The sequence below is a fragment of the Apium graveolens genome, chromosome 2, assembly GCF_009905375.1.
Source record: "Apium graveolens cultivar Ventura chromosome 2, ASM990537v1, whole genome shotgun sequence".
In the NCBI taxonomy this organism is placed as follows: Eukaryota; Viridiplantae; Streptophyta; class Magnoliopsida; order Apiales; family Apiaceae; genus Apium; species Apium graveolens.
The window spans coordinates 263335335-263351522 of record NC_133648.1 but is presented as its reverse complement, the minus strand read 5'-3'; positions in this window follow the sequence as shown (position 1 = coordinate 263351522).

The window sequence follows — 16188 nt, the reverse complement described above, 5'->3', positions numbered from 1 at the left end:
GACATGAATGTATATCCATGTCGAATGACGATTTAATGAAAGATATTGTGAAATACTGAGAAACTTGTAAATTCAAGAATCTAATGTAAAACGGAGACTGATGAAGTCTGCAGGTGAACTCAGGAAAAAGAGATGTTGACCAATGAGGAAAAGTCAAATACGCGATCCGTGATGGGTTAAACAAGGCTAAGAAAATAGCTATCGATGAATTTCGATAATTCTATTAGTGAGAATTTAAACATTGTAAATAAAGCCTTCATTCCGATGTTAGCTTCAAAAATGGCTTATCTAATGATGAACATATTAATATTATCAAGAAAAAAAAAGAGAAAAAATTCCTTATGTTTAAAAGAGATAATGAATAATGAGAATGAAGAACTAATGAAGAAAAGAAGTGGAATCAAAAGAATGATAAAAAAATTTATAAAAATAATCCAGGATATAAGCAAATTATGAACATCAGATGTGCCAGAACTGATAGGGGAATGAAGTAAAACGCCGAAAATTGAAGATAGGAATTTCATTCGAAAAAGGCGTGTAAACAGGGAATATTAAACGAAGGTATTAGTGGAGAACTGTTAGAGAAGAACGATACAATGAATCTCATATCGGAATTCTTTAGGCTTAAAGTGAAGTCCCGAAGGTTCTAACAAATGATTTACCAAGGCTACCTCGAAACATATGATGAAATTCCTTATTGGTTACTGCACAGAGTCGAGCTGGTGTCAATAGCCCAGTATCGTATGGTCCAGTATAGATGAAGTAATGAGTCAAGGAAACTTCAGGAATATAGAATGAAGGAATAATGAGATAAGGAGTTTTTCACGCTATGTACAACAGTGGTCATGGAAAAAGAAAGAATGGAGATATGAGGTTACACATTAATTGTAGGTTTGAAGATTGAATGAACATAGTGTATAAGGAGTAATTGGGTAGTGTAATGGTATTTATTGATAACATCCTCGCCCATTCAAGGACTAAAGAAGGAACGTTATATGTGACGAAACGTCAGAGAAAAGCACTTCAGTAAAATTTTAAATAGTGATTAAATGGTGAGCTGAACGCAATTGTCGAAATTTTCTCTTTAATTTAAATTTTAGAATAGACTTGGAACATTTAGAGATCGGAGACGCCATGAACTAAGTATATTGTGCGAAGATGAATGAAAAGTACAGGAGACCAGCTAAAGGTTCCCGAATACGATTAAAAATGATCACAGGCCAGACCAATCGAACAAAAAGAGACGTGAAAAGTGAAGTAGAACAGCCAGTGAAAATGGGAGGCATTCATGAGCACGAACTATTAGAATTAGAACCAAAATAAGATTAGTACAAACTAAGGTAGTCCTTTGAGACAGTGAGAAAACAGAATGATTGTGAATGAGTTGGTATTGTTGTCACAAGTATAACGAGTTCATAAGATGTTCATGTGCGTTTGACCAGGAAGAGTAATTTAGCTCCATGTATATAAAAAGTGAAGGTTTAAATCAGGTTACATGAGTAACTGATAGATTTGATGTCAGTAAAAGACCGTTGAGTTATGATTAAAGTGATGAGACCTGAGAAATTTTAAGTAAGACGCTCAAAAAATATCATGGTCTGTACCTTGGCATGATTCTGAAGACAGAATCTTTTTAAGGGGGGAAGGATGTAACGTCCGGGAAATATTATGTAATTATTTTTATCGATAAATAATTATTATGTGATTTTTATGTGAATTTTGGTGAATTATTTGATGATTGATATTAATATTTGGATGTTTATTTATGATAAAATTTAGACATTTTAATCTTTAATTATCCAGGATAAAATATAGATAGTTTTGGTATTTTCTGGTAATTTTTGGAGTGTTATGTGATTTTATAAGGATTTATAGAATCAATAATGATTATTTTACGTGATTATAAAATTACTTTTTAGAATCGGAAATCGTTCCACTTCAATCATTTTTGCGTTTTTACAACCCGAAACTCTTCTGAAAACTCCTTCCTAACCTAATCTGACAATTCTGAACACTTTCCGTGTTTTGACTTTTTCGATACGGGGTCGGTTTTACCCGTACGAGTCCCGGCATTAAATTTTCGATACGCTAATCATTTTATAGATCGGTAAAACCCATATTCTCGAAAGGCGGGGTATTATTACCCTATTTTTGTATAAAATATTTTATAGGAAGCTCTGTTCTGATAATTATCCAAGTCTGGTATTAAAATTGTATCATTATATAGTTACTTAACGGCTAAATAACATATTTTCGGATCCAATATATACATGTAATTATGGAATTATTAAGTAAATAAAATATGCGATGAGTGTGTCAGCTGTGCTTTGCTTTATTATTAATTGTGTGTGATTTGTTGGGTACAAAGATTAATCGTATAATTAATTATTGAATTGTACAAATTATTTTTCTTTTAAAATGATTTTTATTGAATATTTATTCTCATAAATTTTAAAATTGTTTCAAAAATTATTTTATGCTTTTATAATTTCAATGTTTATTTTTAATATTTTATAAAATTCAGAAATCAATATTTTATCAATTATTTATCTTTAAATGATTTTATGATTGTATTTAATTGTAAAATGAGTATTTAATTTCAGAATTCTTCAAAAATTATGAAAATTTTATTTTATTATTTTTGATTATTTCTGAGATTTTAAAATTATTCCGGAAATTTTCTGACCTTTATGCACCCGCAAGTTCATTCGTTAAATCATTAATTGCAGAAATGTTACGTATTTCAAAAATATTTTAAACAAAAAGTTTGAAATTGATGTTTTAATTGCTTCAGAATATTTATAAAATTTAAATAATTATTTTGATATTATTTTGATGAGTTCTCGCACGCAACATATATCGATAAATTTATGATTTGTTGAGACGGGATAATAACGGGAGCGAGATAAAATAAAAAGAAAAAAATAAAATAAAATACAAAAACCTAATTCTATCCCGTACCCCCCCCCTTTTCCCCTCGGCCTCGCCGCCTCCCCCTCTCTCGGATTATCTCTCCCATGTCAATCTATTTTTCTTTCTCCATATCCCGAATTCTCTCTTATCTCTAATATCTCTCCCTCCCATATCTCTCCCTCCTCTGTTCCCTTTTCTTTTTCTCTCTCGGCTGCTCTTTTCCCTGGTAATCGCCGCTGCCCTGCCGCCCTTTGACCTTCTGTTGTCATTTTCTTTCTCCGACGTTTTGGTCTGTGTGTGTGTGGTTATGTGGTTGTGTCTCTGTTTCTATTCCTGTCATTTTCTTTCTGTTTCCGGCTGACGCCGGTTACCTCCCGGTGAGGCGGCCGGCGTGTGTTGGACACGCGTCTGTGTGTGTGTGTCCAGTATGATTATTTTCGATGCAAATTTTTCTGATTTAGATTTAATTTTGATTTTCTGTGCAGAAAATCATTTGATTAATATCCGTCAAATAAAAATTAATCGTGCGGAAATGATTATTAATTAATCGGTGGGATTCGTATGGAAACCCGACATTTATCGAGTACCGATGAATATTACCGCCGTCGGCGATGAGCCTCGGTCAGCCGACGGTGGACGGTGATGATTTTTATCTGAGTCCTACGAATAAAAACATGAAAATACGAATAATAATAATTAATCATAAAATTCGTATCGATGATTGGGATTTTTGAATATTGAGATTGTTGGTTATGGATTGGTATTTGTTGTGGTGATTGACGTCGAATTGTTTCGACGGGTAGGTCGATAAACAAAGGAAACGCTGCCCGATTTTCGGGAAATTAATTCCGAAAATACGGGAACGTAATTTATGATTATCGGAGACGTCGAACGAGGTTATATAATTAAATTTTTCGAAACCAAATTACATGTTGTGACAAAATATTTTATAAATAATCGAATAAGCTATTTTATCAAAACGACGAGTATACGTACTTTCCGAAAATAAATACTGAACCGAGTTTCGAAGATGTGAACCATAATTCCTATGTGTATATCAATAATACATATAAATATGAGTTGGGTTATGAAATTGTATGGGTAGAAGGGATAGTGGTGTTTTGTTAAGCTAAACAATTATCTAAATTAGGGTATTTCAACCCTGTAGGTCCTACTCGAAAGACCCGAGGAGTGACGTCGGACTAAGAATGATCTAGTGGTTAATTGTCGAGCTCAGCAAAGTTCCAATCGAAGGACCTGAGTATTGGGATCGTAGCCATAATAGGATAGTGGTCTGATGATAAAGACAAATGTTAAAGGCGATCCAAAAGTCAACTGATAATAGTGGTTAAAGCTTCTCGAGGCAAGTATTCATAAACTTTCTTTTAAAATACTACAATTATTTCTTCGTTCCAATTCTAAGTTCAGAATAGTTAAATGTTTTATAATTTGCTACAATTACTCTTGTTATGCATGTTCTTTTCATTATTGTTCCTATATTATCGATTGCTCTCTTGAGAAAATACCCATTATTTTAGGTTATTTGCGAACCCTGAATTGGGATGTTTTGAAATCAAAATTATTTGACATCAAAATACTCCACGGGTTGTATAGTGATGTGTGGGATTAAGTGTTCTTAATTGTAAGGACCGGGACATAACCAGATCTTTGAGATGGGCCGTAGAGCCTGGGTACCCAACTGGATCTATATAGGGAGATATAGATCTGCACTGTATCCTGGCTGATCAGCAGGATATAGGTGCGAACTAGTGTCCAGTCTAATTTGTTTTTTTATGATTCCAAAAAAAATCGGACAAAACCCTGATTCAGGAGATGGATCTGGGAATCGCTTGTCACTTTTGGATTTAGAATTAAAGGCTGGTAACAGCCAACGTTTATTCGCTCTACTCACTCGAATAAATAGAATTGTTTAAATGGCTTCAAGTTTTATCCGGAAATTTTCCTTTGAAACTAATGCTTGAAACTCAAATTATATACTTGCTAGGCATTTATGGCTCACTCTTGCTTTGTAAATTCTTATTTCTTTCAGAAGCAGATAAGGATAAAAGTGAATTGCTTTCGTTAGACAACAGAAGTTAGAGAGATCTCCGCTGCGAGAGGATGAAGATGTTAGAAAAATAATACAAGGATGTTAGCGTAAAGGTATTTACACTCGTAATGTAGTTATTGTGAATTGTAGAAGGTTAGATTATTGTTTCATACCATAACCTGTAAACAATCCGGATTCAAGGGGTTAATTAAATATTCTTTTATTTTATGTAAAGATTATGTAGTGACACCAAATCTTGACCCCGGATTTGGGTTGTTACAAGACTTGTCGATATATCTGAGATCTCTATATACATTTTGACTTGTCGATCTCTCTGAGATCTCTATATGAGAAATTGAGTTGTCCATATCTCTAATTCTTCACATATTCATTTGACTTGTCGATATCTCCAAGTTCTCTACATGCCGAAATGACTTGTCGATATCTGTAGGTCTCTACATCTTTATTTGACTTGTCGATATCTCTGAGACTTCTCTATAAACCATTTTGGACTCTATGATAAGCCATTATGGACTTCTCGAATGACTTCTCCATATAACTTGATATGTGACTTGTCGATATCTTGACTTGGAACATTTTTCATAGAACAGTTTTATTCAACTCCAAACTTCTACACTTTTCTCTGAGGCATGATCTCATGCTACCGCCTTTTTTCTTAAAAATAGTACCGGTGCACCCCATGGGGATACACTATGTCTTATAATCCCTCTATCCAAAAGATCTTGTAATTGCATAGCCAATTCCTTCATTTTAACTGTTGCCATTTGATATGGTGCTTTTGAAACTGGTTCAGTACCTGGTGTTAGATCGATAGTAAACTCAATTTCATGATCCAGAGGTAACCCTGGAAGTCATCAGGAAATATATCTGGAAATTCGCATACAATTGGAATATTTTCAATTCTCGGACCTTCTTTGTTAACGTTTAATACATAAGCTAGATAAGCTTTACTTCCTTGACGTAGCAATCGCTTAGTCTGCAACATCGTAAGGAATTTCTTCTTCTGTTTCTCACCCCTAAATACTACCATTGCATCATCCGCGGTTCGTAAATTCACTTTCTTATTTGCACAATCAATTTGGGCATCATGACCAGCTAACCAATCCATTCCTAATATAACACCAAATTCTCCCAACTTGAAAGGTATCAAGTCAGAGGAGAAGTGATGTTCTGCTATTTTGATGACACAATTTGGACAGACTTGATTAATGGGAACTTGATCATTGTTGGCTAACTTTATAATTAATGTCTCACCCAACCATTAAACTTCACAGCATAATTTACAACAATATTTTTAGAAATAAAAGATCTTGTAGCTCCAGAATCAATTATACTTTTGCATTTACGGAGTTCACAGAAAGTGTACCTGCAATTACGCCTGGATTCTGCAATGCATCCTTCATTGTCATGTTGAAAGGCTTGAACTGATTCTGTTGTGGTGGTGGCGGTGGTGCCATAATCCTCGGAACATTTTTAGCTATAGCTGGTCCTTTACACAATCTCTAGAAATATGTCCTTTCCTCCCATAATGGAAACATGTAACATCTGTCTTCCCAGTTGGGCATTCGTTGGAATACTACCCTTTATGCTTGCATCTAAAACATGTAACATTCGGCTTATTATAAACACCTGTATGCTTCTGGCCACATGTCTTACAGTCCGACAATGGTGGTCTTGCTATCCTCTGTTGATTTGTAACTTGGAAATGATTACCTGGTCTTTGGTTTCCCTGGTCTAACCTTCAGAAGTTCATATTTGTTCGGCCCTGAAATCCCGGCTTCTTGTTGATACGGCTCTAAAAATTCCTTGTCCCCTTTCTTTCTGAGACATCTCACTTTCTCTTTCTATTATCATAGCCTTCTGAACGACGGTCGTATATGTTATCCATTCAAAAACTGCTACCCCGCTTTGAATCCATGACTTCAACCCCTGTTGAAATCTCTTTGCCCCTTTTTCTTCCGTGTCTTCCTGCTCCGGCACAAACCTAGACAACTCAGTAAACTTTGTCTCATACTCTGCCACTGACAGGTTTCTTTGCTTCAACTCTAGAAACTTTAGTTCCATCTGGTTCTTCATATAGCGTGGGAAATACTTCTCCAAAAATAACTCAGTGAACCTATCCCATGCCACAATCTCAGTACCCTCTAGAGCCCTCTTTGACTCCCACCAATAATTTGCTTCTTAACTTGTAAATTAAGTCTTTTGATTTTCCTCTACTTTCACTAATGCAAATGCCTTCTCAATTTCCTTCAGCCATGTCCTGGCTTTAGTCGGATCTGTAGAACCTTCGAACTCTAGTGGCGTAACTGCCTGAAATTTCTTAAAGGTAACAATGAGTACAACTAATTGTGGTATTTGTGGTAGATTTTGAGGTTGTTGATGCAACATCTATTGTTGGAATTGTTGTTGTTGTTGTTGTTGCATTTGTTGTTGCATCATGATCATTTTTTGCATCATTAAATATAGCATCTGGTTCATGGTTTGATTATTTTGTTCTTCAGGGTCATTGTTTAAAGTTTCAGACCTGGTCTTTCGTTTAGGTGCCATTTTCTGGTGATAAGACAAGCAATTTATTCAATAATCCACTAAACGGTTAATAATCAGTAAATAAAGAAACAATTTAATTTTTTATTGGAACAAGAAATTTAAATAAATCAAATATATTTTTTCAACAGTCCTTCCCACATAACATCATTATCAAATAATTTGCGTGTCCTTTCACGAGGTAAACACAATTGAAAAATATGAAAATGGACTACAGGATAAATAAAGAAATATAAATAATGCAAAGACTGAAGTTTAAATAAACAAAAGAAAAGAAGTTACAAAAAGGTTTATTCTATATATATCCAGAACACTAACATTAGGTGTGAATGCTTAATACAAAAGACTATCAACTACTACTGCCAAATGCAAGCCAAAACTGTGAGATATACACACCTAATCCCACTACTACAAACTATGCATGCCTCTATAAACATATAACACATATTATACATCCACATCTTTCTGTCTAGCTCTGTCCTCAGAAGCCCGGTGGTACTCGATAGATCTCTTGATGAAGCGACTCTAGTATCGCCTGAGCGAGTCTGACTGCCCGATGGTATTCTGAGTAGGTATGGACTCCCACATGTCGTGACTCCTCCAACTCTCTAGAAGCTCCTCTATGGATCTGCTTGATGCTCTCCCATAGAAAGTAATCTAGCTGAAGTGCTACTAATGGACCTGTCTCTCGCTTGTCTATCATCCCCAGAATCTCTCTACACTATGCTCTCCAGAACTGTTGATCCTCCCTCATGCTAGCAAACTCCCGGTAGGTAATAGTACGGGGCTCTCCTATCTCACCAACTGATCCTCTGGATGGTACTCATGGCTTCGGCTATCTCCTGTTGAACAACCTCTGGTGCTGGATCTAAAGGAACTACAGGCTGATCAACCTCCTACTCCCCCATATACTCTATTTGAAGCATCTGAAATACATCAGGAACAAGTGTATACACAGCTAAAGGAACTGGATCGGCCACTAGCTGAGGCTTTGGCTAAAAACCCTGAGGGTAGTGGTATACCGTTGGTAGCTGCGGCTCAAAGTCTGGCGGATAATCCACCTGATCCGGTATTTGCAGTGGTGCTGGTGGATCTACTGGCGCATGCTCTATACATCTGTGTGCTGACGAAGTCTCCATCTGATAAAATAATCATAGCATAAGAAAAAAAGTCAACTTCCCATCCCTAGGACTCGCAAATTCCTAACAGATTTCCTAAAATAACATAATAAAGTCTATTATAACTCTGTTACTATCTTATGTGGTCTTCATATCCTATTTTAACCCTGGTGTTCTTGTTTCAGGGACCAAAACCTACAGCTCTGATGCCAAAATGTAACGCCCTCCAAATCCGGGGTCTAGATCTGGGGGTTACTTGTCAACTACCAACATAAATTAACATGTAACATAATTATAAAAACATACATCTAACCCCTTTTAACTACTACTTAAAATCTTTAAGGTTAAGGTATGAAGATAAGAACACAACACTACTATTATTATATTCTCAAATTTAAAATCTTACAACACTTATCTTTATTACAAACCAAATAGTCTAAATATATTTTAAAACTAGTTCCATTTTATTCAAACACACACAAGAACTATCCACGCTACACCTAATCTAGTAGTTCAAAGCTCTCTTTCTGGATTGGGATTAACACTCTTGGTTCCAGAGGGTCCCGCCTTTTTACTCGCTTATTTACTACCCTGGTGTGAATAGGCTTCATTCTCAAGCTTTACTAAAAGATAAAAGTGAGTAACAATAAGTGTGAGCCATAATTATTCAACAAGTCCATAATATATATATATATATATATTTACTCTCTCTCTATATATATATATAGTATCTCAAGATAAAAAAGGTGAATCTGATAAGAAATAAGTAATCAGATTTCATAGGTATCTGTTATTTCTGTAATGAGTAAAGAAGGCCGTTACCGGCGATCAACAATAAACTAGACTGGACACAAGAACCAACATATGCACTATATCATGCTGATCAGTCAGGATACAGTTCAGATCTATACCCATCCATATAAACCCACCATCATATCGGGTACCCAAGCCCATTCTGGCCTTATAACAAAGGGTCCAGTCTATCTCTTGCCCTATACGTAACCATCCAGTCCATTAGATAAGCATCCAGAACAATTGGTATGCTTCGATGTTATACCAACATCAAGATTTGTATCTAGGTATAGATAGTGTGTAATCTATTGGAAAATGAATAGAGGTATTCGAATATTCCAGGATAATCAGAACTATTATAAAAGAATTATCAAAAGAACAGTAATTAAATTTCAATGAATCTAAATGAAGATTATATATTCAGTATATCAAGAGTTTATATCAGATATAGGAGTAAGCAGAGCAGTTCACTATTCTGGATTTGAATAGGGGAGAAAACTTGCCTGACATACGTTATATTCCCAATCTACTCCTGCTATCTAACTCCGTCATGTGCTGCCTTTCTTGATTCGTATCTATAAAGGAAAGACACTAATTCAATTGACTTGTACCTTACTTGTACATCAATCTGAATCCACGCAACCCTTATCGTCTACCCGTACGATAATTATTAACTCGTATAACAATTAAACTGGCATTTAAGACTCGGCTACACAAATAAATCACATAGCACATAAGTTAGATATCATTAAAATATTTTTAAAATTGAAATCAAGTCATTATTCGCATTTGTACCATGTCTAACTCATTTTCTAATTTTTAGAAATTATTAAACCCATATTCCTAATTAATCGGGTCTATAAATAAATAAATATCGAAAGTCGACTCATTTCCAAAAGAAATTAGGATTTAAAACTATTTTTATCAGAAATAGATCATTTTGTTGAAATTAGGAACGTTCGTTTCATTTAAAACGGATAAACGGTTCGATTTATATTCAATTAATAAGAATAATTCAATTATTAGTTAAAATAATCAATTATTCAAATTAATTAAATACTAATTATATTTAAAAAAAACTATTTAGGAAATATCATAATTAAAAATAATTTTTCAATAATTTTTGGAATTTAAATGAAAATAATACAAATTATTTAAATAAACTGATTAATTATCAAAATAATTAATCAATTAAATAATAACAGATAAATCATAAATAAATCATAAATAAATAAAATTTTGGATTTTTGGAAAATATTTAAAATAATTCAGTTTTATTTATAAAATAAATAAATCAATTAATTAAATTAATTAATCAATTTATTCAAATAATAAAACTGATTTTTGAATTTAAAATAATAAAAGTAAAATGAAAATCCAAAAACAGAATTTGAAACATGTATTGGGTTAAAACGGATCAAAACCGGGTATTATTTCGGGTTTTGATTCAGGTCGCGAAGAACTGAATGGGTCGCCGACTGGACTTGAAAAATCCGGCGACTCCCCCAGTTTCCGGCAACCCCGTTCCAGGCCGAATCAACTCGGTTTCATTCGGTTTTTGCTTCGTTTTCTATCACCACAATCATAGCAACACAACCCCAATGTACTCATCCCCAGACGATCCCAGAATCGTCTTTTGCGGCCAAAACTCAAGGTTTTCCTATGAGTTAATCGGTAAAATGGGTTTGCACTAAATCGAACCCAACCTCGACGAACCCTGTGTTAAATCAAAGCCTGGTACTTCTGGAATCTAACCCAATCATCCATATTCACAACCTATAGTAACACGTCCAGAAATTAAAAATCAAAAACTATAAAATTAAAAACTCAGTTAACATTAACTAGCAATAGTTTGGTGCAAATGAATACATAAATCGATTGTAATCATCAAAAGGAAGCTAAACCAAGCATAAAAAATGTTTAATAACCCTTAGAATTAAAAGCCCTAATTCGAGGTACAAACCCTAAAATTCGAATTTAAAATTTATGAATCTAAATATGAAATTGATGATATAATTGGAAAGTAGAGATCACAAGTTTTAATTTGATTACTTACAAGCTTGATTTGGACAACAGATGCACCTCGTTTCTTCAACTTATCAAGAATCCTAACCCCCAAATTGCAGAGAATGTTGATTAGTTTCTGATTTTTTTATAAATTTTATATAATTAATTAAAAAAATTAACCTATTTATAATTACAAATTAATACCCCTAATTATAATTTAGGCCTTCATTATATGTCCTAATAAAATAATTGGCCCTTAATTAATAATTTATGGGGAATAATTTTTAACTTTTTAATTTTAAATAAATAATAAATATATGCCGTAATTTCCCAAAAATTTTGAATAATTCAGAAATGAAAAGATATGAAATATTTGAAAGTCCCATAATTTTATAAAAATAAAAATATAATTTTGTGGGGTTTCGAGCACCCGTAGGGGCCCGGAAAAATCATTTTTCACGAAACGAGATATTTTTCAAAATTAACTAGATGTTCGGAAAATCAATATGGTATACGCCATATTAGGCAAAATAAGGCCAATTGCTCTATAGGAAATAACATATATTTAAACGAAGCTTGAACAGTATAACTTTTAATATAAAAGCATTTAACACGTAATAAAATACCCGAAAAATACCCCGAACCACACGAAACACATATAGCACATAACAACTAATATTTTATGATCAACAATTATTTATAATATAATAAAATGCATAATACTCATTTATTATGATATTCAACAGTCATAATTCCTCATCCGTTACAGCTTGAATCTGTTCACAGATAAATACTCCAATCTAATCTTCTAAACTTTTTACAGACTCAAGAAATACAATAAAGAATACAAAATTGATTATCAAACAACTAAATCTCAGAGTTGTCAAAGTGACTTAATCTTGTTATTATACAAGCATGTCTTGCACAACACTAAAGAATCACATCTAATGGTTGTCAAAAGGATTTTCAGATATTTGAAGGGAACACCAAACTTGGGATTGTGGTAGCGTAAGGGAACTTGTTTTGAAGCTGTTGGATACAAAGATGCAGATTTTGCTGGATGCAGGGTAGACAGAAAGAGTACTGATGAAGCTGTCAAATCCTTGGTCAAAGACTTGTATCATGGTACAGTAGAAACATCAATCTGTGTCAACTTCCACAGTTGAGGCTGAATACATAACTACTGGAAGTTGTTGTGCTCGAGTGCTTTGGATTAGAAATTAACTAATGGATTATGACCTAGTGTTACAAAAGATTCCTATCATGTATGACAATACTATTTCAATATCTATAGTTTCTAATTCAGTTAATCATTTCAGAACTAAGCACATTGATGTAAGGTACCATTTTATTAGAGAACATGTTACAAATGGTACTATTGAGCTAATTTTTTTTAACAGGAAAAACAGTTAGCTGACATTTTCACTAAACCTTTGGATGAAGCAACTTTCATTAGACTTGTAAGTGAAATTGGTATGCTAAATTCTTCATCCGAAGGAAAGAACTCGGCTAACATGTTGCAGCAGATTAATTCTTAATAAATCAAAATAAATTTGATTTAATTATGAATTAACTGGAATATGATTTTTAAATATTTAAGGATTCTCTGTATCTTTATTTTTCAAAAATAAATTCAACTTGGAATTTTTCTAATTCTAAGAAGAACTATCCAGATATTTGTTCATATTATTAATATGTGAAATTGATATAAGACAAGTTCAAGAAAGAACTAAAGTATGTAGAGAACTAAGTTCTCGATAAGTCTAAATGATTTGTCGATAAGTCTCTAAATGACTTCTCGATAGTGTTCTCCATAAGTCTTGTTTATGACTTCTCGGTAGACTTTTTGATAACTCTTTTTATGACTTCTCGACAAGCAATATAGAGATCTCGATATACTTATGGATATGGAGTTCTCTACACTTCAAATTTTAGACTTCTCGATAACTCAGAACTGAAACAATTTAATTCAAAAAAAAATTTCAGTAAAATACTTTTGATAAAATCAATTATAGTTTTATGTTGAATTTTTCAATATAAATTAGAATAATTTAGTCCAAAAGGACAAATTGGGTATTTGTAAAACATCTCGATAAGTCGCTATCTAGTTCTCGATAAGTGTCAAGAAAGTGACATCTCGACATGGGATCTTTATAAGTCATATGACTTCTCTACAAGGATTTTCAACTGTTCATTCTTCTCTTGTCGATAAGTCACATCTCTACACTATAAATACCCAGACATCTTGACACAACCCCTCTTTACGCTTTCGAGATCTCAGTTGACCTAGCACTACAATTTTTCACCATTCTCAATCTTTTTGAGCTTTCTCTCTTTCATAAACTCTTACCCACTAAGACCCAATCTCTCAATGGCTTCAAACACTGTAAGATCCGTTATCCCCAAGGATGGAACCAACTACCTTGCTTTGGTAGACCCATCTCAGGCACCAAAAAACTTCAAGTGCTTTGTAAAGTTTTTAGATGATTCATATCTAGAAGGAGCACTAACAACCAACCCAGTGTTTTACTTGGATGTTCTAAATGAGTTCTGTAACATTACATTCATTCACACCCATATCAATGACAATTAAACAGTTTCCATTATAGTCAATTGCACAATTATGGATGTAGCTATTGAGTTTAATGTAAATGACATCAACAAAGCTCTGGGCATTTGTACTTACAACATGGTTGAAACACCTACTACTCATGAATCGGCTAAATTCATGGACTTCATCAATTACAGTGAGAGAATTGACTTGGCCAGGCTGAACAAGAAGTACCTGGGAAGTGAGTGGTCATTTGTCTTTGACTCCATTATCAGGCCATTAATATGCAGAAAGACCGGCTATGACAACATCTCTGAGTGTGGTCTAGAAGATGGTGTACTCGATGGAATACAACAAGCATCTTGATGTTGGAAGCTTGATATTTGAGGAGCTGAGCATAAGGCTAACCATGCATTTGGTAAGTAAAGGTAAAGATATTTTCTTCCCTCAATTTATTATGTCTACTTTAAATCATAAAGTAAATGACATACATTTGATTGAAGGTATAGACGTTAATCAAATAGGTATTTGTAAATAAGTGTCCAAAATTCTATTTGAATCACTAAATACAAAGAACCAGATAAAGGTAAGTCTAAAACGCATAGACTTTATGTTGGAGAAATTTAGAACTTACCCTTACCCAATTCCTGACATGAGAAGCAGTGTAATATCTAGTACATATATGGCCTCTGGTCTTGTAGAAGAACCTAAAAAAGACAACCCACAAGGTCGTACCACAGCTAAAAACCCTTATTCAAAATCTCTAGAGGTTAGCAAACCAACTGCTTCATCCTCTCAAAAGGATGGAGTTAGTAAAAAGAATAAAAAGTAGACTAACCTGGTGGTAGTTAGTGAGACTGGAAAGGAAGATAGTGAGGAAGTGTCACCCTTGGTTAAAAATCCAAAGAAGATGAAAAAGATAAAGTTAACCACTCAAATAACCACCTCTGCATCTTCTCAAAAAGATGCAGTTGTAAATATGGGAACTAAATAGACTCTAGTGACATCTTCTCAACAAGATATCACTATTGAATCAAGCACTCTCCCAAGTGCAATCTGTAATGATTCTGCACTCCCTCTTGAGTACTCTCAAGTGGGTCAAAGAAGTAATTTGGGTGGCACACACTTAAGTGAGAGCACATCACTTGAAAATCCCTCTTTTACTGAGGGGGGTTGCCAACACTCAACTATAAGATCACTAATCTAATCTCCAAAATTTCTTCTTCATACAATGAAGAGCTTGAATTCACCTCTCAAGCTCTGCCAAAATCAAGTGACACGGTTCTTGAAACTGTGATCACCACGCGGAACCCACCTTTGAATGGTGAGAGGCTACATGTTGAGGTAGACATTGATGATACCATCACAAACATAGGGGTTTCATTAGTTTTTATTAAATACCCTATGGTTAATATTTCCAATGCACCTTCATGTGCACAACAGTCTTCATAGACTGAAAGGTTTAAGGGTAGTACCATTGAGGGGAAACTACTCAAATTCCTTCCAATTCCATTGAATGTTTCTCTAGAAGAAATAACTCGCTTCAAAACCCTAGCTGGAATTATTTTGACAATTGAAGTTAGGAGTCCAATTTCCAATGATCCAACGACTGGGGAGACAAGTACAACAACACCTTCAAGTGCCAGTTCTTTGAAAAAAGAACAAGGGTTTGAGGCCATGGTACATGATAGTAACATGGTCAACTCCTCTTCAATTTAAATACAGGTTCACGTACCAAGTGAACAACACACTGTCAAACCCATATTTTTAACTGTGAGTTCAACTGTCACTCCAGTCACAGGTACCATCCCATCCACCTCAACCTCTAGCCAACTAAACACAAACCTACCCTCCACTTCTACTCATACTCCTGAACATCTCATGACTCAATGGCTTCAAGATACCCAAGCTCAACCACAAACTGTATATGCAATGCTTGTGGATGAGATTGAAGGGTTTGCTAGTATAGCACAACAACTGCTCACCTCAGATATGTAAAATCAAGACTATCAAGCTATCATGCTAAATTACAGAGAGGAAGTTGAGGATCAACAGGCTAAAATAGCAGATAAAGCTGAGAAAGATGGAAATGTTGATGTTTGGCTCTCCAAGACAATCACTCATTTTTCCCATGCAATTTGGAATACTTGAACGGTCGATTCTTACCAAGGAACCATGCATAGCACTAAATA